Consider the following 24,556-nt stretch of genomic DNA (forward strand, 5'->3'; position numbering starts at 1 on the left):
GCCAAGGACTTTCCACTGAAGGTGGAGAACAGGAAACTGGCTCCTCGGTTCGTTGGCCGATTTCAGATCTGCAAAGTGATCAACCCAGTTGCTTTCAAGTTGAGGTTGCCAGGCGGTATGCAGATCCACCCAGTATTCCATGTGTCTCATGTCAAGCCTGTAAAGGAATCGCTGCTTGGTTTCTTCTTCCCTCCTACCTTTTGCAGTGAGGGTATTTATGTTCTACTTACTATTTTGTTTTCTGTTCTCCTCAGTGTGCATGCTGAGAGTTTTTGTGTTGAAACTTGTTGTTTAATAAACTTCCTTGTTGATTGCACTCAACGTGTTTCGACATCCGCATTTGGGTCTTACATGTAGTTTAGCTGTTGTTGAGAAGCTGGTACTAGTTTAGTACCTGAGGCTGATGAATATGCCATCAATGTCAGTTTTGAAGGTATATGGGGAAAATTTGGAAAGTTGACCTGTTGGAGGTACTAAACTAATAATTACAGGTTATTCTGAGCAAAACATTTGGACAAAGTTTCTTCATAATGCAGCTGATTCTTGGGATGGTTCCATAAGACCCAAAGTGGTAGATAGATGGGCAAACACGCCATGTAGCATGGCTAAAAATGATATATTCTAAACAGAAGATAAACTGTTGGAGGTGAAGTCAGGGTTTGAAGAGTATTAGTGGGAAATATGAAAGAATGATGGCTTGGTGAAAAGAGGGAGGAAACAATAGATTGATAGATAGCTGAGGCAGCACATGGCGTCTGACTAATGGCAAACCAAGGTGGCAGAATGGACAGAAGGAAGAGCTGAAAGGGAGGATGGTGAGGCGCAGATGGATGGGAAGAGTGTCGTGTTACTTAACTAATGTTTCCCAGGCTTGTAGTTCAATTCCTTTTCAGAATTAAAGCTCCATATATCACCCCAACGTGCCTCGTTAGCAGTGAAGCCATAACCAATCCCAACACAGCCATTTAGATTCTAAGTAAGACATACGATAGAGCTTTTATCTGCCCGTGTTCCTGTCTGTGTTTCTCTCTTTCTTTCTTTATCCATCCATCTTTCCACTCTTGCACAATCACGCACACACAAACACAGAATGTTTAGACTGCATATTCATGTCCAAAGTCAGTCTGGGGTGCAGTCAACCAAAGACAATTGCTGCAGAGACACTTGCATCTTTCATTAAAAACACAAATCCAAATAGAGAAATGAGAGAAGAGACACTCCCTTTCACAGCTGCAAATTATTTTTTCACTGAATTGTCTCTGTCAACCAGAATTATGTAAAATCATTAGGGTAATAATAGACAAACTATTCATTAGACACTTTATCCCTGCTTGGCCATGTCTATTCTTTATAATCATGGCACACATGAAAACTTAATACATAGCTGTAGCCTAATTAAAATTTGTCCATTCGTTTTCTTTCAGCTTTTCTCAATTATTTGTAAAATATATACATATCTCTTTGTCTGGCAATGGCCCAGCAGCTAGCTAATAATGACTGGGCTGAATTTCACACAATTCAATTTCAGTGATGAACTGCAAAAGGTCTTAATTGCTTTTGGTTTTGCTTTCTATAAAGCTGAGTCATTTCCCACAAACCATGAATGAAATTGGACCCGTTTCTCTACTTTTCATATTTACAGCTTAATTATCAACATCTTTACTAAATCAATGTCAATCTCAGCATGCAATTATAAGTTTAAGTTTAATGCCCAAAAAATGCATGTGACAAAAGATGAGGGGAAGAGTGTGTGCCAGTACTTCCATTTATTCTGCTTTAACACAAAGCATTTTAAAATGCTTTGCAGGTGGATCTACTGTATGTGCACTTAAAAATACAAAATCAATTCAATGTGAAAAGTTAAAACCGAACAGACAAGAAAATACGAATCGTGTGTTAATGTTAATGTAGGTATTATAAATTATTATTTATTATTCTTGATTATATGGTTAATGAAGGAAGTGGAAATCACCACTCTCTACTTTTTCTTTGTAGTGGGTTGGCAAGCAGCAAGGGGTTGATCTAAGAAAAAGGAGATGTCAAATCTCAAGCATCAAGAAATATAGTATGTTCACTTAGTTTCGTGATCAAGTTATTTAGCTTAGGCTGTGGCTAGAAGTGAATACAGTAGATAATCCGCAAATATGATAACTACAAGACAACTATTCTCAAACAAGCAAATAGTTTAAGTACATGTCTAAAAATGTGTGTGCAGTGCAGCCACTTCGTGCAGACGCATATTCTTGGCTGCACACAGAGTCTGTCCCGAGCCTTACAGACCTGCACGATGTAAATCACAGACAGGAATCCGAATAAACTCACTATCTCTGTATACCAATTAGCCTTTTAAAGCACACAGCTCAGGATCAGACCAAGTGGTTTCTCACCGTCAAATAGTAAATGAGCACGTGTGTGTTTTGCACGTGAACCTTCCCGTGCGTTCATGTTAAATCTAATTGCTATTGTGGCAGTGATGCAATAGTTTGCAATGTAGATTTCCGAAATAGAAGCCTTAGCTTGATGCCCTCATGTCACTCTTTCCACATCCACAAATCCACAGGACCACCCGATAAAATTTACATGTTTATTTAGACACACGTATAATGTGTAACATAACAGTTATCAAGATCCAGGATTCTCAACAGAACATCATTGGAATAGAACACACAAAAAAGAAAAACGAGAGATGGAGAGAGGTCAAAATACTGCGTAGCTCCACTGTCTCCCCTGACTTCCCCTTCCTCTAGACCATCACAATAAAAGTACCTGTTTAGTCAAAAATAACAATCATAGTCTCTTTCTGATATAAAGAATTTTGCCATCAACCAAGCACAATTTACATCCAGAAAATTAAACAAACTTACTGAATATTCCAAATATGTCTTCCAATTATTTTAAGACATGTTTTCAATTATGTAAATTACAGTTTAGCTATTACTAATTACTATTAAGCTTAGATTATCAAATAAACATAAACTGCATTTAGGCTCCTACATGCACTTTCTGGGTTTAAATCTGCTACACTAGTGATCCATCTAGGTTGTATGCTGCCCTGCCTGGTGAAAACTGCTACAGGTTCCAAACTGGTCCCCAAGCAAGGGACAAGTGGGTATGATAATGGACAATTTGATGGATGGATCACCCCGAATTCATTCATACCCTGTTCTCTCCAGCTACTCTCTGTCTCTATTTGTTACTCCACCTCTCCCTCTATTGCTCTTCCCTAATCTTTAACCATTTGTCTCTATCAACGATCTGCTTGGCTCTCATCTGTTCCCTTCCGTTACTGCTCTAGTTCTTACTCCATCTCTTGCTTTATCTTTACTTTGCATTTTCTTTTACTGTCTGTCTGTCTGTCTGTGTGTGTGTCTGTCTTTGCTGAGAGTGGCCATTATTAAAAGCTGTCCTTCCAGATATGTCGCTCATGGCTGTAATTGATGCCCCTTCATTACTCATTATCGTTGAGTGCCTGTGTTAGTGCTGACTGGCCATAAACTGGCTGACACACACAAGCATAGGCTGTGCACACTCAAAAAGTTCAGGACTGTGTATTTTCAGGGCCAGTCTATATTCAGGATAATGGGAAAGAGACTTTTGTTCTTCCTGTAGCTTCACAGTGGGATGACAGACAATTAATACTGCAGATAGGCTTACTCAATATGACCAACTGGGATTTGGATGAAGAGATGGTTATGCATTTTTTCCACAAAACATTTGCATTTTCACACTGTGGAAAGCAGAAATATTTTTAGTGAATGAAACCCTTTGCTGTATGTATACCACTGTAGATACCGGGCTCTTCCTTTTAATGTATTATAATGTGAAGCATTATGATTCTATATGTAATATGTGTGAATTTATAGCAATTCCATTATAAGAGTTCCCTTCTTAGAAAACAGTGTTCCGGGAAGACGTGGGTGATTTTACTGGCTATATGTTCTAGGGTGAAGAGGTGAGGAATTTCATGGATGAAAGACCAGGGGGTAGTGTTTTTTTTTTTTTAGAGCAGTTAATTCAAATGATCCTTCACACACACTCTTTACTTGCCTACTGTTAGCACAGGCCTGTATGTGATTTATAGGTTAAGGATACTGGTGCTGTTTCTTCTACAGATGTCACATACAAAAAGCTTGCACAGTGTAGAAAGTTATGACGGATGCCTTTTATGAGTTTGACACACTTTCACTTGTCTGCAAATACATTTGTTTTGCCACACACACACAAATTCCCACAGAGGCATATGGAAGTACTTTCCCATGTTCCTCTATGTGATTGTTAGTGTTGTCTTAAGGTTTGGTCACATGCCATTGGACGCCGTGTTGGCTGCCTTGTCAATTCTGAAAGGATCACTGAATATACTGGCCGTGAAGAGGTGATGCTGAGATATACGTAGCTGGGAAAGCATAAAGTATATGATAAGCATAAAAGTGAGTTGAAGCTTGCCCGTCAGAACTCTGTTATCGGTCAAATATGTTGAAGTCCAATCGTCTACAACCAACAAATGTGAATGCAACATAACATTTGGAGAATTTGTTTTATGGCACAATTTTTCCCGTGGTTCACACTGCATCCTGTTTTTTAAAGATGTACCCAGACATAATGATCCCTCACGAGATTGGATGCATTCATGTTCATTTACAACAAAGGCACACAGTACAGATGGTGCAGGGGGAAAGAAAAACACCAAAGCAGAGACTTACTTTACACTCAGTGCACTCTGAGTTAATGTCTTTAATTCACACAACACTATGTGCAGTATTTAAGATACAATTTCCTTCGACACCCTTTATCTGGGGTAAACAATAGAATACATAATACAAGCCATGTTAGCGGCAAGCAAAAGCTGGAATAGGTGTTTTACTTATTTAGTGTATAAAAAGATAAATTCTCCTAAATATACAATCAAATAGGGCATAAAAAGATTGAATTTATATCCTCCATGTGAACTTTTTTAACACTGTTTTATATCTCTATCTTCTGTATAAAGAAGAATAGAGAAATGTAAACTCCTTCAGTTTACACACCCCACCTTGCAGGAGATTGTGTAGCACACTAGAAGTCGATCCTGAAATTGAAAGGATTAACCCAAAGTCAAAGATAAATGTCAAGACACAAAGAAAAAAAAGAAACAGTTTTTTTTATACAGCACATGTAAGCCTGCAAAATAACACCAGTTTATAGGCATTGGGGGATCATGTGTTTTTTAAGTTTTATTATTAACCAATCGAAATCAGCTGTACTAATTGTTTTATTTGTATGGAAAGTGCATTTACCCAAACAAGAAAACGGAAAATATTTGGCTCGTTGCAGTATCTGCTAAATATTTGTAAAGCTGCTATATGCTGCTCTTTATGCTCGGCAGGTAATGTACAGTGGGTTTATCAGAGCTTTATGTTTGCTGAAAAGTGCTGCAGCTGCACGCAGAGTTGTTCAGAGCAGTGTGAGTGATCCAGAAAAGCTTGTGTGTGCCAGAAAGTCAACAAAAGGAGTCTAAGCAATCTATAAAGCTCTATGGGGTTATGGAGTACTGCAGGAAGGGATTATCATTTTTTGTGACTTTTAGCACTTTTAAAACAATATCCTGTTGACCTTAGTACTCCACATACACAAATAAATTCATAAAAATAAAAGTAAAATAAAACCAAAAGCAGGCACTAAAAGCAAAATGAAATGTAGAAGACATAAAACCATGATTAAAAAAAAGTATCAGACTATGCATTAAAAGCCAAGGACAATAAATACGTTTTAAGCAATGGCTTAAAAGTTGACAGGTTTGTGGCTGCTCTAACATTCGGGGGTAAATGGTTCCATAATTTAGTGGCTAACGCAGCATAAATAGGATCCCCCCAGTGTTTCACTGTGGCCCTGGCACCGCTATAAGAAACGGAGTGGATGGATTCTGATGGATCTTACGAGTTTGTACCACTGCAGAAATTCATGGAGGTCAGGTGGTGCCAGTCTATCTAAAGCCTTAAAAACCAAAATCAACAACTTAAAATCGATTTGAAAGTGAACTGGAAGCCAGTGAAGAGTGGGCAGAACTGGGCTTATATGGTTTCATTTTCTTTTATTTGCGGCAGCATTTTGAACCATCTGAAGATGAGATAGAGACAACTGACTTAGGGACACCAGAATCTACTGTATGAGGAGCAGTCAGCCCTGCAACTGATAAAGGCCTGGATCCTTGAAAGAAAGGAAAGATTTGACTTTACTTAACCTCAGCTGAACTGGGGGAAGTGAAATTTTTAATCAAATCTGAGATCACTTTCAAACATGACTTCTAGGTTTTTAAATTTGTCTTCAGATTTGGATCCAGGGAGCTAAGACTCTGGTCAAAGCCAGTTACATTACCTGAGTCACCAAACAGCTCACGCTCGTGTTTTGTTTTCGTTCAGATGGAAAAACTTAAGCAGCAGTCGTGTTCTCATGTCTCTCAGACAGTTGAACGATGGTTCTAGTGACATGCTTCTCATTGCATCTAAAGGTAAATATATATAAATGTCATCTGCATAGCAGTGGAAAGGAATAGACGCCAATCGATGCATGTATAATGAAAACAGAACTGAGCCAAGATAAGACCCTTGGGGGACATTACAGGGGAGGGGGACTGAAGAAGGCGCCAATACTGACAGCAAAACCTCTGTTAGTAAGCTATGACCCAAACCAGTACCTAGAACACTGCCCCAAACCAGACAAGAGGCTCCCATGATCCAATGTGGCATGGTAGCTGTGAGATCTAAAAGCACCAACAGGACATTAATCATTTTTAGCAATGTGGATTCAGTGGTTGGCTTTGACTTTAAACTAGACACAGTGCCATTGTCTCTCATTTCTCTACAACTTTTGACATAAATGTGAATTTAGACACCAGTCTGAAGTTAAAAAAAAAAGAGGGTCTAAATTTGGCTTCTTAAGAACAGGCTGGGCAACAGCATGTTTACAAGCTGCTGGGGCTGACCCTGGAGGGGCTGGAAAACTAGGCCCAAGCAGCCTGTTCTAATTCCCGAGGCATCAAAAAGTGTTGCTTTTTCCAGTCCCTTTGCTTTATGCTGATTCTTAGGGTACCCATTTGTGCTGATGATCAATCCTTGGAGCTTTCAGTGTAGTAGAACAGAAACCCCAATGCTTTCATTTGGATGCCTAAAGCAATGACGTAGAATATAAAGTGAAAATGTCTCGTGGTGGTGGACGGGGTGGTGGGTTCGACTCTAGTGTGAGACCTTGTGCGCTTTAATGATGATTGTAACACAATGTGTCACACATGGTTACTACATTAAGGAAATACGTGTGTGACATTGTCACTGTTTGTAGAGTTTTGTTTTGATGTAATTTATCATGCAACTTAACTCTTACTCTGAAGTTTTTGTGCCTCACCCTAACCCATGTTGTCCTATAGTCCAGAAGAAAGATCCGTGTTACTACAGAGACCTGGTGTAACAAAAACAGGTGGTGCTCATTTTAACCGCTGTATGTACTGACAGGTGGTCGATAAACACTTATTAATCATAGTTTTTTTTATCAATCTACAAACAGTGACTAGTAACTAAAGTTGTAAAATGAATGTAAGGAAGAAACAATATCATTGTAGTGGACAACAAACGGAAATGGGGGGGCTGTAGCTCATTTGGTAGAGCAGTCGTCCATGAACCACTTGGGTTGGTGGCTTGACTCCTGGTCCTCCAGTCTACAAGCGTCCCTGGTGTTGCTGTTGTCCCTAGTGTCTGCTCCCTAGCTGTAAGTCACTTTGAATAAAAGCATCTGCTAAATTACTTTTTGTAATTGGAAATCTAGTAAGTACAAGTAATAACAGTAATTTAGGGAACATAATCTGTCAACTTTTAATCTTCAGAATTTTTTGGTTCAAGCTTCACTTTACTGTGACAAGACCTCTGCAAAACGCCCTGATGTTTTTTTAATGGGACAGAGACCTTATTGACAAACACAACAGGTACAGTTCATGTGGGGTTTCATCAGTGAAGCAATAAAAAGTCTGTGGGGTTGAAGTCTTGCAAACTAATTGCACTGTGATGAATTTGTCTTGGAACAACAAGCAGCAGCTTCTGAAAGCTGCCTTGTCTCCTTGACTGATTATTCTCAACAAGCTCCCCCTTCATCCATCATGCATCTTTATTGCTCCTATGGGGAATAGTTTGTGAATCTGTACAGTACTTGAATGTGTCTGCTCCTGCGTAACTGTGGATCACTTTATGCACACAAACACACATTACTATATACGCATGTACTGTGTGTGTGTGTGTCAGGAGAGGTGTGGTCAAGCAATTAACCAGCTGTGCTAACGATCATCTCGCTGCAGAATCACACAATGTTTTACAGCGCCATACAGCACTTTACTGCCTTTGTTGTCACGGTGATGTAGTATTCTCCACCATAAAGTGCTGATACTGGTTGATTGTTTTGGCCTCTTCAGTCTTGTTCTTTTATGTACATGCACACATATACACACGATGCAAATTTATTCTCCTTGTCATTCTTCACACACACACACACACACACACACACACACACACACACACACACACACACACACACACACACACATTGCAGACATCTTCTTTTATGGCATGTGTATTTTTATGGCCAGTGTCTACCAGCCTGCCCTGGGACCAATCTCAAGTCATAGATCTCCCTTATCATAAAAATGAGTGTGGTGTGGCCAGTGTAGCCATGCTGGAAATCCTCCACTGTGCATCTCTTCTCGCCGATACCCTCCAACCACTGCAGCCCACTCACTCTGAAATGTTGGTAAGACATCAGAAAAAACACAGCCCAACTTTGTCAAGGTTTTTCAGGTCATTTCTGGTGGCTGAAGCTACAATATTGATTTACTTTATTTATAATGTTATTTGGGGGATGGAGAACACAGATTAACCAGGAATAGTAGCTGTTAACTTTGTAACGGCAGACAGGGTTTCTAATGACAGTTGCCTTCAGCCCCACATATTTGTCATCACTTGAAAGCTACAGCACTGATTACTTTGTTGAAAAGTGAATGTTGCAGGTCAGGAGCTTTCCTACAACTGTACATGCTAGTGAACTTCAAGTTTCAATCTCTGCACATAAATACAAGTTGACATTTTAATAACTGGATCCGAGTAAACTGTGAGAACTGTTACTCTCCTCATATACCCACACTCACACACACACAAGTGCGCTGGGGCCCCAACTGCAACAGATGCTACCCCGAACAAACCATTACAGCAGCATAAGCACCACCATAAACAAACCCTCACGGTAACATCAAGAAAAGTTTGCTGACAACGAGCTCCTTAGTGTTGTTTGTCAACTTCCTGTTGATGCAGTTTCCACAGCCGGTAAACTACTCCTTCACTTTCTGCTACATGTATGTGTTATACAGTTTGTCACATTGTACCGTCTCTTCTCTCTCTTCTGGAGCGGCTGCTGACATTGTAACTAATTGTGTGTTTGTCCGTCCATTTGTGTGCCTAAAAAGTGCGTTAAAGAGTAATGGCATTTTTGTCTATGTATGTGTGTGTTAGCTTCCCATCCTTAATTGTTCGTTCATGTATGGATTTATTTGTGTGTGTGTAACTGCATGCCTTTGCATGCTTTGTAAGTGTGTTTGTGTGTGTGTGTGTGTGTGTGGTGCATTGGGTCTTAATTAATCTCTGTCATTAATAATTTAATCATGGCTTTTTGTTTAATAAACAGTTTGGCAGTGATGTATTGCGGCTGGGTCAGGTAATTTGATTGGCGGTGGAAATGAGCTGGGTATACATATGTCTCTCTCTCTCTTTCACTCTCTCCTTCTCTCTCTCTTTCACTGTCTCTCTCTCTTTCAACCACAGATATTACTGCTGGCATTCAGGGCTGGCGAGTGTGCACACACAACAGGGGGAGGGCAATTACGCTAAGATGCCATAATGATTAGTGATGGATGGAGAGAGAGGAGGTTCTTTCAGAGCACATTTCAGCTAATGGAATAACACTATGGGGAGAAAAAACAGCAAAGAAAAATTTCAGAATTACTTTATATTACAAAGTACATTTCCATCAATGTCTCTTCAACTATTATTCAGGGATCCGAAATGGGATTATATGCTTTCCTTATGTGGGTTCCCTATTCTGGGTAAACATATTTAATGATCTGGGGCCACGACCGAGTTTACTCCAGTTTTTCCACATGTCAACACTAGATGGCACTGTTGAACAGTCTGCTTCAATGCTGCGCTAATGCTGAACCTGAAAACCTGATGTTTCTTTCCTTCCTTTCTGTCATCATTCCTCTCAGCTTATTTAGTTTGTACCACTTGTGTATGATGTGCTCAATCCTGAACCCAATGAATGCAATATGAAAGCCTCTGCTGGTCAACTCGATTCAGCTACATTTACTCTCTACGTACAGTAAGTAGCCTACATTACAAGTACCCTAGTGTAAGATCTTACTAGATCTGTACCGAGAGTACAAAAAGGAAGCAATATTTTGGCTATGGGACATTATCAATGAGTCTGTTTAAAAAATAGCCAACACCATTTAAGTCATGGAATTCATTCAATTTGGACTTGCACTGCTGTAAACAGACGAAACATTTCATGTCTTTTTTTTTTTATTTATAGAACATTATAGAACCTACTGTTTTAATTGTGCTATGGTCAATGTACAATCTACTTCAGTGGCGACTGAATACTTACTGTTGTAAGTATTTACTATTGTTATTATTATTGTTATTGTTGTTGTTGTTATGTAGGACAATAGAAAATAGTTTATTCACTCTTTTTTTGTTAAGCTTAGACAATAAAAAACACTTGAACCTAGCTGCCCAGCCTCCCTCTCCATCAAACCCTTACTACTAATCCAATCTGCAGTCTCCAATGCTTTTGTTCATCCTAAATGTAAAGAATTGTGTTTCATGTTTTGAAAAAGTGTAATACAAAATCACAATGGGTGCAATGTAATTGTGGTTCTATTTTAGCAAAAGGATTGCAGGGGATCAGTCAGCTTTCCCTTTTCAAGTTTCAGTCCCAGTGTGAGTCCATTACACGTTTGCTATCCTGGACAAGTGCTCCATAACAGCAGACATGTCAGGGGAAGACAGACATGCTGTGATATTGTTTGGTCCATTTGATTTTCAAAGCTTGCAGTACTGTACTGTATGTAAGCCACCGTGAAGTGTGCATCTCTGTGTATATCCATTCAGCAGTTGTTTAAAGACAAACTGTAGTTAATGGTGAAGAAACCTCTGTATAAAAGGACAACAATTGATTGGACTATTGGTGATGTCTGTGCATATGTAGGCATGTGTTAGATGTGTTTTTGGGATCCAAAATTTATGTCAGCAAAAAACTACCACCAGCAGCTTTAATACATTTTGGTGTTTGTCCATTTATTTGTCGAAGCATCAATCATTTAAAAGGCATGTAAGGGAGAGATACAACAAGATTTGTTTCCATGCAAACTTTCACCCTCAGCTGATTAAATCAGCCACCTGAAAGCAGCTGGATAGGTATACTAAATGTCCAAAGGCATGTGGATAGTACATCTTTATATGACTTGTAAACATTTATAACTGCTGACAGTTCCACTCTTCTGTGAAAGCTTTCCACACGACTTTAGAAGCTGACTGGAAGAACTTTTTAATTTTTTTTTAGCCGTGACGGTATTGAGTGAAAGTCCTTACTTGAAGCTGGCATTACAGTTTATCCCCACTATGTTGGATTGGGTTGAGGTCATGAGCTCTTTCCCGACTAGTCAGTTTCTTTCGAACCAAACAGTGAAAACCATTTCACACAGTTTTTTGTGTGAATGATTCTGCCTTAATTGTCTCTGATGATTAATATTATATTATAATATGAAAATATTATTATGTAGGTAGTAAGACTAACACGGTATGTGCCAAGTTATATTAACAAAGCGGGAAAAAGAGACACACACACACACAAATTTGCATATACAGTGTGTGGGGGGAAGAGGCTGATGCAGTGCATGAATTTAATATCCTCCATTACTGGAGTTATATTTCACTGTGGAAAACAATAAATCTACCTTAATACAAAGGGAAAAATATCTCAGTGTGTGTTCAGTTATTGGTTGGTAGCTAGTTATTTTGCTTTTTGTTTTGTGTTGCTTAGACGGTATAAGCATTTGAAAATTAGACAGGCAGACTTATGGACAGTTGTGAAATTTTCCCTTAAACTCTCCTTTGTAAGAATCTGGAAATCCAAGTGAAATCAAATCATGGGAGGAAAAAAGAAACGAGTAAGAATCAAGAATCATGTTAACAACAGTAAAGATCACTAGTGGTTTTAAGGACAGCTTGGGGGCAAAGAGTGGAAATAACTATGAAAATGACTGTGAGAGTTAAGAAAGGGGTAAAGAGTGCCTAATACTGCTGTAACAGTAACATAATAATAATATTTAACATAACATTAACATTTAATAACATTTAATTTTTTATGTGCACAAGCAGTGCATCAAACTACCAACTACCAGACCATCAAAATAGCACAAACAAATTGCCACACTCTGCATTAAGTGCAATGATTAAAATTACTCCTTGTTTGTGATGGAGCCAGAATTTGAACTCTGCCATTATTTAATTCCAGCTTTTTAAAATATACATTTTCTTGCTATCAACTAAAAAGTTGTGTCTTACACTCCTGCAGAAAATGTGCCATGTCCCTCCATACAGGATAACTGCCCTTAGTCACATCCTTGGTACGCTGTGAGCTATTTGTTGCCTGGCAACGCACAATACAGCAACTCTTAAGATACTTTATTTTTAAGGTTTAAGACAGACAAATAAGTGCAAAAGCAGTTAAAGTGGGGAAAAAAAAATCATGTGAATAAACAAACTACTACTGTAATCTGGTGAAATGGCCGTTTGTTGGTAAGTGTCTGTTATTTAAGTTGGAGAATACAATCTGTTAAGGCTAAGTAGAATTTTCATGCTTCGCTCTTTTTCTCCACAATTTTCTTTGCATAGTTACAATGAAAAATTGTAACATTGTGACATTTTCTGATTGGTTGAAAGGGCGAGCCTCACTCAAAGACTATTAGAAGCAAATGTCTTTGCACTGCTGCCTGAGTCTGGGTCACATGAATCTTAAGCAGCACCTCTGCACAGAAATCCAAAAAAGCTGCATACTATATCTTTAAGTGTTTATTTTATACAACCTCAACCGGTTGGTTTTAACTCAAATGCTTTGCTGTGTATCCATGTTGCAATGCTAATATGTGAAATGCAAGTAAACTGTAATCTATGTATTACTGATTTAATTTTAACATTATTGAATTTTGGCATGAACGTGGCCACAAAAGACGATTCAGCCGCTAAAAGCTGGAGCCCACCTTCTACATACAGTGCATTTACTAAAACACATCTAAAGCAGAATATCTGCAGCAATGACTACTCCAGGATAGTGCTGTCTTTAATAATAATCTCAATACATTAACTCTAATATATGTATGCTTATGTGAGAACATAACAAGGTGAAGGGCAATAGATGTTTTGCTTTGTGAAACAGCTGAACAGATTAGGTGACATGTTCCTCCCTCGAGTAAACTGACTGGTTTGTTGAACATGTGATTAATTAGACATTTAGTGCACTGGTGTTTTAGTTGGATGGTGACAATGATGCAAAGCATTTACTATACTGACTGATATGTGTTTTTTTTCCTTGAGAAAGTACACTTTCTGAATCCTCTAGGGAATCAGGCGTGCATATGATTACTTTCAAATGTGTCTCTGTGTATAAGATTCTACGCTTAAGTGTGTGTGCCTGGTTGACTGCACTCACGTTTGCATGTCTGTCATGAAAGCTCATTAGCTGGTGGAATCACAGCGGTAGGTACTGAGAAGGTCTACTGTCCCTCCAGAGAGACAAACTAAACAGCTGCTTACCGTGAAGAGACAGAACAGGACAGGACACACAGCCGAACATTACACACTGCAACACCCGCACACCTCATACACTTGAACACCTCTGAACACAGCACAGCTTTGAGGAAAAAATCGTGTACACAGAAACATTTACAGACAAACAAAACAGAAAAGATCCCACAGAGCAGTGCAGAACAAGCACTCTCTCAAACCCAAAGGAGAAAAAAGGAAGTCAGGCAGCGTAGAGCATTACCATCTACACAGGGAGGATGAGAAAAAAACGCAGGTCTTCGGAGAGCATTGTTTCCCATTTGAAATCGGATAGACACCAAATATGCTTCACTAAAGTATGCAAATGGCAATAACACACACTGAGCACAAATGCATGTCCCCTGTCACCCTGCTGCCACTTCTAACCTGAGGGAGGTGATAAAGGCTGGGTGACTTTCAGAGCATTTGCATGGCCACCGTATTAACACTGTCTACAACAACAATCCAAGTGCACACACACAACACAAGTTACACTCAGGTCTTGTTCTTGCTCTTCAGCTCTTTAGAGGGCACTCTGAATAGGTTTACAGCAAGATATATACTGTGTGTGTGTATGTGTGTGTGTGTATATATACACACACAGAGCCCCCAGTGTTCCTATTACCAAAAGGACCACATGTATCTTTACCCTCCAAATCTTTTCCAACTCTTTTTTCAGCCCTTGGTATTTCTTGTGCTTATTGTGTTCTTTCTTCCTGGTGCTTCTATAACTTGAGATTATTAAATTCATCACTATGTCCTTCTTCTTCTTCTTCTTCATCATCATCATCTTCTTCTTCTTCTTCTGCTTCTTCTTCTTCTGCTGTTTGTCCACCACTACTGTCTCCAGTTGGTTAGCTATTGTCAGTTAGTCTTGTATCTGGAAGTCCCACAGGATCTCTCTGTTAGGTGCTGGATTGTCCCAGGTGCATCTTTGCACAGCCTGCACCTGGAGCCCTGCCTGGTATGGTAGACAAGTCCTCTTCCCTCTGCTATCTCAATTATCGCCTCTGTGCTGTCTTTTAGTCCACCCACTTCTTCTATCTTCCTGTGGTACATGCCACACAGGGGTTTGTCCCTCCATGAAGGTTCAATTCAATTCAACTTTATTTATATTGCACCAATTCACAACAACATCTAAAGGCACTTTACATAATAAAGTTAAGACTATACATATATGTAAAGAAAATCTAACAAATGCCCCTTGAGAAGGCCTACAGGCAACAGTGGACAGGAAAAACTCCTTTTAACAGAAGAAACCTCCAGCAGAACCAGGCTCAGGGTGGGCGGCCATCTGCCTTGACTGGTTGGGGTGAATGGAAAGTAGAGAGAGAAAAAAAAGAGCAACAAGAAGTGACAAAACAAAACATTGGGCAGGTTGGTAGGACCAGTAGCTGGGTACCTGCTCTTCATTCTCCTGCTCCTCTGGTTTCTGCTGCTGGGATTTTAAATAAGCACATCATCACTTTGGCCCATCTTGCTGATGTATTCATACACCTTTGTTGTTTTATCCTGAATAGTGGCTCTGATGCTCACTAATCCTTGGATTTGGAGAAACCCTCAGAGTATTGTAAGGAGCTATTCTGTCTTGGTGTCAGTGTCCTCCAGCCTATTCTGCTAGCAGGGTATGTATCTAATGAATGGCGGGTTGCAGGTGCTAATAGCCTGGACCTTGTTTTGCCATTTAGCTGGATTCTTAGGACATCTTTACATTAGAGCGGCTCTGTCTCTCTGAAATGCTCCTGAAAAATACCCAGTCATGTTACTGACCTTTGCCAATTAACCTAATTAGTTGTCAAATGCTCTTCTATTTGTTTTTGATTTTTCAGCAATTACTTTTCCAGCCTGTTGTTGCCCCTTTTCCCAACTTTTTTGAGATGTGTTGCTGCCATCAAATTCAAAATGAGATAATATTTTCCATGAAATGGTAAAATGTCTCAGTTTCAACATCTGATATGTTGTTTATGTTCTGTTGTGAAAACAGTTTGGGGTGATGAGATTTGCAAATCATTGCATTCTGTTTTTATTTATTTTTTACACATCATTCTTTGGAATTTGGGTTGTACAAAGATTGGCTTATATAAAGAAAATGAATACAGAGAAAACATCTGATTATCAGTTTTATCAGTAAGCTTAACTTTGTCTTTTACAGCAAGCAGCAATGGAACTACTGCACTGTCATCTAATCAAGGTTTCAGGATTTAGTACAAAAATAAGCCTGGGCTTTATTAAATACAACATTAGGGCACATGACTAAGAGGCACATCACAAAAAGAAGACAAGAAAATTAAAACTTTGTTAGCAATTTTAGATAATTAAGTCATGCCGCTGGGTCATCACAAGAGCTAGTCCTTTGTGCTCTGATTGGCTTAATTAGCTTTTGAAGTGGGGAAATTACTCTTTCAATGAGATTGTGTGATTTCTGAGAGTGTGAGGAGGACGACTTAATCAAATATAATCAGAATGGAATAATTACGACTTATCTACAACATAACAATATAATCGAATATTCTTTACAATGAGAAAAACTAGCTGAAGGGTCTGCAGATTCGTAGATCCAGTGCATTAGTACAATACTGCTTTGTACTTGTTTAAACCCTCTAATGTACAGAAAAAATTTTTCCTGCCTTTTTTCTTAACCTGTTGAACACTGTCTTGGCAGTTTTTGTGTGTTTGTGTCTTGGTCACTGTGGAAGGATTTTCCTCAGATTCAAATTATGAACATGCCAAAATTGTTTTAATGGTCGCAACTGGATTGACAGCTACACTCAACATGACAAGGGTTTGCAGCCATCAGTTTCTGCAGAATAAACCTACTGGATACAAATATATACAGTCCAAAGCTAGCTGGAATAGTGATTCCTCAAATATGGCACTTTATAGTAATGACAGCAGTTGCACTAGAAAATTGCGTGAACAGGCGAATGAGATGAGCCTGCATGCAAGCACACACACGCACACACACAGAGCCATTCAGTTGTCATGGGGACCCAGCTGACTAAAATAACCTGTAATACTCCGACCCTATTTCATTGTTGTCAATATTTGGCGTATTCACACCAAATAATTTTGTTTTAAACTGTTTTCATAATTTTTCTGTATGTTTGCTGCCCCGCTTCCTCTCTCACCTCAACGATCCTATTATCCATTCATCCATGCATTAGGTTAACTCACACATTATTGTTCCCAACATTCAGACTACTGCGAGTTTAGCTTCAGTCCTTTGTGTGTATGTTTTTCAGTCGCTACTCTTTTCATCGGCACCTAACTTACTGAACTGGATTCATGTATTTCTAAACACACACATTTAGCTACACACACTTGCACTTGCACATCTAAACATAAAATAAGACACACACACACACACACACACACACACACACTGAGGACACACAGAGCACAAACAGTGCCAATCCACTTAACCAAACCACTCTCTTCGTGAGAACGGCTGATTTGAGCCCCCGCAGCCCCTAATCATCCAATCAGGGACAGACCAATCTCCTCCCCACTGGGCCTATCAGAGTCCTTCATTCAGGTTCCTGCAGGGATAGCAAGACAAAGTCGTGTTCAGCACATCCTGCCACTCATTCTGGGAACATTGGAAGGGGATGTCCCTTGCTAGGACATGCTAGTTCTCTAAGGGACACCAGGCTGCTGTAAAAAGTGCACATTGCCAATGTCCAGTCAGGATCATAGATCATATTTTGCCACCCTAACCTCCAAATACATTAAACGCATTCGGGTAATTTCCTGAGGAGCAAGCCTTTTCAGCCATTAGGCTGATTGCTGATGGAGCAAGAGTTTGATTATTTACTGTGACAAAATTTTCATATTTTTATGGCTACATTTAAAGCTGTTTCTTATTAGAAGAAATGTCTAACTACATAAAAGTTTGCCCTGTTCATGAAAAATTCAACTTTTCTAGTAATTTTAGTTTGTTAAATGTAGTACATGCTGGGTCATGGCTACAGCCAGTCCTTTGTACTCTGATTGGCTTAATTAGCTTTTGAAGTAGGAAATTACCCCTTCAATGAGATTGTGTGATTTCTGAGGGTGTGGAGAGAAAGACTTAATCAAATATAATCAGAAAGGAATAATTATGACTTTTATCTGTAGAATATAGTTACATTATACTATGCTTTTTAATAAGAAATGTCCCAATTATAGGCCTACAGATGTAGGGTGGTAATATTATGCTTCATACTTTATTCAAGCATAAATGAAATGTCTTTGTGCGCATGCATTTGCATTTGTGATGTCTTTCACTGTGTTTCTGTTTGCCTTTGTGCTATCGATTAAAGGTGTGCCTGTTTTAAACGAGGCTGTATTATTAGTCCAATTCAGTTTTTGCATCTGTTCAACCAACTGAAGGCTGCTTACATGCAGGATGATGGGCTTTCAGGTGCCACGGATTATGTCTGCGTGGAGAAACAAAGACCACAGAAGGTGATGATAGTCAGATGCATGGACAGATAGAGGTATAGACAAGCTAGTCAGAAGGAGCTTTGCCTTTGACAAAACAGAAGCAAAGTACATTGTGTAGTGCATGGTTGAGGGTTGTTGTCACGGTGACAGCAAACACAAAATGTCTCTTTTGATTGGGCTGATATTGCCATCTGTTCATTTCGATGTCATGAGAACAGCCTCCAACATGCTCCATGTGAAAAGAGCTAAAGGAAAACGAGTACAGGCTTTAGAAAAAATGGGGATGAGAAGGAGGGCAGGTAGAATTAGCTTTATATCCTTCTGTGACCGTGAAAAGGGGCATAATTAGAGAAAAGCTATCGCCCTTCCATATCTCTCTCCGTCTTTCTCTACCTGTACTCTCATTCAACCCACACTACGCTGTCTCTCTCTACCCATATCTGAGATGCTTTTGTCCATTTGATTTGCTCCTTTTCATGCTCCATAATGGCACATTGAGAAACCTCCATCCACCCGCATCCCTGTCCTCCCTCTTCTCTTCCATTACCCCCCTCTGTATTTTGTGCTCTTCTTCCTCCACCACCTTCTTCTTCCCTGGCCAGTCTCTCACTTTCCACCTCTCTCTATCTCATTACTCCTGGGGGGGGGTCACCATGCTGTCATCCTGGCCATTGGTAATGGCTCATGGCCTTGGCAGATGGAAGATTGCAAATGTAGCACAAATGAAATATTAGGTGGTGACTGAGATTGTGTAAATCAATGGCTTATGAAGGCTGACTGGGTTTCTTCATCACCTTGCACATACGCACCAGGGGCTAGGTCTCTTCTTCCTATTATCTCTTGCTCCATGGGTGACCCTCAGTTTCTTTTTGTTGGTAAATCACTCTATCTCTGTTCTTTCTGCCTCAGTTCATCATTAACACCCCACTATTGAAACACCCCTTTTTCCTCTTCTGTCTCCCAACAGTACCCTCTCGCCCCCTTGATGGGATTTGATAATGAGGGCCATGACTTAGTCCTCATTTGTAGCCTCTTACCTCCCTTTCTCCTCCTCTCTTATCTGCCTCTCTTTACAGCACAAGGTAGATAATGGGGATCAGAGAGTGTGTGTCTCTTCCATTAAAGCCCCTGCAGGTTCATAAACCAAATCACAAATCAAACAAAAGTGCAGAGCTGCAGCAGAAAGGACTCTAAATTATGCTGCAGCAGCAGAGTCTCCAAACAGGGTTTAGTAATGTCTCCATGAAATTAGGGAACCATCAAAATGACATTTTAAAAATAAGTATAAGGGGCTCAAAAATGGCTTTAATGTGGCTGTTGGGGTTGCAGCAGTAATTTGCACACATTCTATATTTGCAGACCATGCAAACCACCCATGTAAGCAAAAGTCACTAAAGAGGATGCACAGAGCCTGCATTGCATTCACAAATGTAGCTCATTGTGAGTTTGTTAGAACTTCTGACCTGCTGATGTTTTTTCATTTTGCTCTACACTGTATGTATGTTAATCTGTGGCTGGAACAATCCCTCTTTCTATTTTGTTTCCTATTTTTCCCACTTTTGCATCTATATGCTTTTCTTTTCTCCTTTGTCTGCATGTCTTTTTTCAGTTTTTAAAATCAAGGTCAATGTGTCCAGGTGCAAATAATAAAGAGTGTATGGAGGAAAACATACTGTATACAGGCTTAATTCTAAAAAAAATTATTTAGCAATTAGTTTGAATGCTCTAGGTCACTGGTGTTCATTTTGGCAATTATTTACAGGTTATTAATTATAGAATTACTTCTTATAAATTTCTAGCTGTCTTTGTTCTGCTTGTAAATGAAAACAATGCTTCAGTGGTTAATTATACCAGGGACAGTGCTTTCCATAATGAAGTAAATCCAGAAATACATATCCAGAAATACTTGACTTACTTGATACTTGAAAACATTCACAGGGTCAAAGAAAAAAAAAGAAGAATAGTAAAAAAAATAATGTGAAAGTGCTGTATGTTTGTCATTTACAGTTAGTTAGTTTCTCAAGAAAGATCATATTTCTCCTTCGTAACCTTCTCTCCATTGGTTCCACATAAAATCTACAATAGAATTTAAAGTCCCCCTCCTTACGTACAAACCCCTCATGGTCAAGCTCCATCATCACTGAAAGACCTCACAGTACTGTATCATCACAATAGACCAAGTACAATGGGAGGCAGAACCTTTAGCTATCAAGCTCTGCTCCTTTGGAACTAGCTCCCAGTTTTGATTTAGGAGACAGATGTTCTCTCTTGTTTCAAGACTAGGCTTAAAACCTTCCTTTTGACAAGCTTATTGTCAGAGAAGACCCCCTTCACCTTAATGCTTGCTCAAGGGGATTTGCTGGGTTTCCTCTTTTAAACTGTATAATCTTGAGATTCTAATGTGAAGTGTCTTTATATTAATGTGTTGTGAATTTGTGCTGTGTGAATGAATTAGAACTAAAAAAAAAAAAAGTTCAATTTGTGAGTAACTTTAGCTGTAGTTTATGAATGCCTTAGATTAATCATTGTTCCAGTGTGTATAAGGGTGTATGTGCATACACACCACTACTATAATTACACAATCAATTTAACCTGTACACCTGCTAAGTAGCTTAACTGAAATTTTAGACATATACCTTCCAATATTGTGTCATCTATTCATTTTTAAACAGCAATCATTATACTCTTATTCTACAGAACTATAGTACCAATCTAACTCTCTGTGTGTAACAATGAAAATGTCACAGTACAAAAATAACTTTCAATGTAGCATTCTCAAATGTCACCATATATTTGTATTACTATTGTTCTGCGGTCGAATCAGCCTAAATAGCCTCGATGCTTTTTGTAGCTAATCAGTTACTGGCTTTCTCTATCTGTAGAAATGGCTGGACAGGCAATTTACAAAATTCTAGGCACATGAAAATATTGATTGTCTGGAAATGTCAAGAAAAGGCTATTATAATTTCATCTGATGCTTCAGCAAAACACAAGAAGCCTATAGGAAAGCAAACAATTTTGAAATGCTTAGTACCTAATGTAACTAATGTGGTAACACACAAATGCATAATGTTTTATGTGTTTTCAACACACCTATTTAAAGTGCTGGTAGAAAAGGTAAGTAAAACCTTAGATTTAATAACTGCGTTAACCTCTTTGGGCAGCATTGACATGAAACAAATGCTGCAAATCAAACCTGCACATTATTCAGAAGGAATTTTGGACCCTTCTCCTTCACATTGCTCCAGCTCAGACATTCTTAGGATGTTGGGAGTGAGCGGCTCTCTTGAGATCAATCCACAGCTTTTGTGTAGGGTTGAGAGTTGAGCTTTGCATGCGAGACAGTATATCTGTAGTATATTTACTGTGATGCTAAGGGCCACTTTCTTGCTGCATCACCAACACATTCTCATTCCACAGCGTCAGGTAATCAGGTTGGAAGGTACAGCCAGTCTTGTACTCTCCAACCACCCAGACCACCTCTGTAGTTGACATTTTCCCTTTATATATTACAACATCAATTACCAACGCAAAAGGGACCTTTAGTTTCAGCAAGTAACGCCAAAGGACTGGATGAAACAGTGTTTTTTTTATTGCCTCGGGAATGAGAACAGGCAGGCATCACCCAACTTTTGCTTGAGGACAGTAACCCTGACATTATCCTAAAGGCAAAACTGAATTAATTTCCTCCTTAGTGATGAAAAGTTGTCCAGGCCCTGAGGCAGCAACGGTATCATTTTACCAAACAATTCAAACTTTTTTTTATCCATACACAAAATCTACAAACCAGGTACTGTAATTCATATACTTCTTCTTTCTACTGTATCTCATCAAGACAAGTAATATTCTTGTATTGTGGCTTGATGGCTGTGTAGATGTAAACCACTGAGGTTTTGAAAATGTTTAATGAGCCCAAGAGATGGGAAAATAACGTCAAACAAAAAAGGCATTTATATCTTTTAGCTTTTGTGAAAATACGAAAATCACAGTGGAGTCCAGAGGTTGGGAGCTATTAATGGCTGGGACGGTAAACATTTGTGACAAAAAAAAAAGTCAGATCACTACAGGGGTCTCATATTCAACAATGTATTGGAACTGCTCTTTGTGGTGATGGGCTTCTAGCGACGGTGTTTTATATTAGATTCTAAGTGAAGCATGGAAATTATTTTAACAGTGGCGATGTTTGTTGTTGATGATCCATGAAGCTCCCCTTCTAGTCAGGACACTATTCCATTTAAAACTGGCTGTCATCTGTGTACAACTAAACTAATACTACTATATTTCAAACTACACATTATTACACACAACTATCAACAATACAATCTGCATTCGATATGCCCAAATACACAATCACAAATGGGTGATAGCACATGGTCACAGTCCAAAAAGAAAAAATGCATAGACATGAAATTAGAAACTGATGTTGAGACCTGCATTTATGTCTCATTCAGAATCAAATCAAAACTAAATGAGTATCCATTGATATTAATATTCATATATTATATCATGTTATATTATATTATTTTAAAAAGTATATTTAAATAAACCAAAGTATTTCTACAGCTAGTTGTTGATCTATTGCGGCTTGTGAGCTAATAGTTAACATGCGAGGCAGATGAGAACATGTTAGCACAAATCAGTCACATAAATGTTTTTTCCGTTGTGCCTAACATGTCTCTAAACTAAATTTCTAGACTAAAAATGTGCATTCATGTGTGATTAATTTAGGGCACTAGTGGCACATGAAGGACATAAAGAACATAAACTTGCTGGCAGTAGCAGAGTTCTTCCTGCTACTCAAAGGTCTGATTAGTAGTGTGGAAGAATGTTGGTTCTGTGTTTAGCTGAGGTGAATTATTAAACTGAGTGTTGAGTCAATGAGTGACTTGTAAACTGTGTCTTCACTAACTTTAAAAGTTTTGCATTTCTTTGGCAGGCGAAAGCAGTGTTCTTTGAGTCAGCACACAGAGGAAGTTGTTCCAAGGTGTCCACCTGCTCAACCAAGTAACCGTCCAACATGATGGATTCAGAGACTGCCTGGGATTTGTTCAGTTTGCCCTCTTTCTCCCATTCAGCTCCTTTGTATAGCAGATTTTTGAATCCAGGCAGCTGTGTTCAAAGACGGGCGGAAAAATGAGCTCCTGAAGAGATGTAGTTGCAAATAACTGGAGGTAAAGCCAATGTCCTGGACTTCAAACTGATCGGTTTCCTGTCCTGTAAAAAGTTTACCCAGTACCTCTAATTCTTTTAATGAATGTGTATGTTTAAGCAGGTTTAAGAACCACAAATACAATTCGAGTACTAAGGTGTGCTGAGTCCAGGTGTCTGGTAACAGTGTTCAGGAAGGTCAGGTTTGCATCCTCCACAGTACATCTTGTGGGCAAACTGGAATGGAGTTTGCACAGCAGCAAAGTTGGTCGATGAGGGCTTTACAAAATTATTGGGTTGTTTTATGTACGGTTGGTAATATTACCATACCCCTATTGTTCGGTTTTCATAAGGATGTTGTGCATGCTCCCGGTTCTTCACACGCTTCCCGCCCATAGTCCCCTCCCTCTTAAACCAGCGTTAGAGGTTAGAAAGGATTTTCAAAACAGAAATTTGTAAGTATATTTCTCTTCTTAAAAGCTGTGATTGTACATAGTTTAGGGAAATTACTATTATATCGTATATTATATGGTTTTGCTTTGTCAGACTAGTTTGACGAAACTCCTTTTTTAAGAGGTTGACTTTAGCTAACTCAATGCCGAAATAATGGTTGGTGCCGTTGTATCATGTCCAAAGAAACTTAACATTTAAAACAGGTTACTTTTGTTGGGAACAGTTCAGCTAAAGGTGAACTGGAGTTCAGGTAAAAGTGTTCTAAGATTCAAAATCTGTATCATAACCGTACCATTAAGAGTACCATTACTTTAACTAACGTTACTAGTTACTAGGTTCCCGCCGATGGGATTCTGTAAAGTTAAATAGCTCGGTAATTCATGTACACTTAGAAGAAAAACTCTAATACTTAATTTAACAGACAAAAAAAAAACGTGTGAGTGGTAGAAAAAGTGTGGCTTAAAAACTGTGCCTTAACTTGCCCTAACTTTAGTTTATGTTTACGTTTGTTAAAAGCAAATAAAAGACCCCTCGAGAGTAGAGGAAAATAACGTTGGGTAATGTAACTTAATTCAATGTTAGCTGTGTCTGCCTGCATATTGCTGTGTAATGTTAACATTGATTAGGGATATAAAAGACAG

Source organism: Channa argus, chromosome 9, assembly GCF_033026475.1.
Source record: "Channa argus isolate prfri chromosome 9, Channa argus male v1.0, whole genome shotgun sequence".
Taxonomy (NCBI): domain Eukaryota; kingdom Metazoa; phylum Chordata; class Actinopteri; order Anabantiformes; family Channidae; genus Channa; species Channa argus.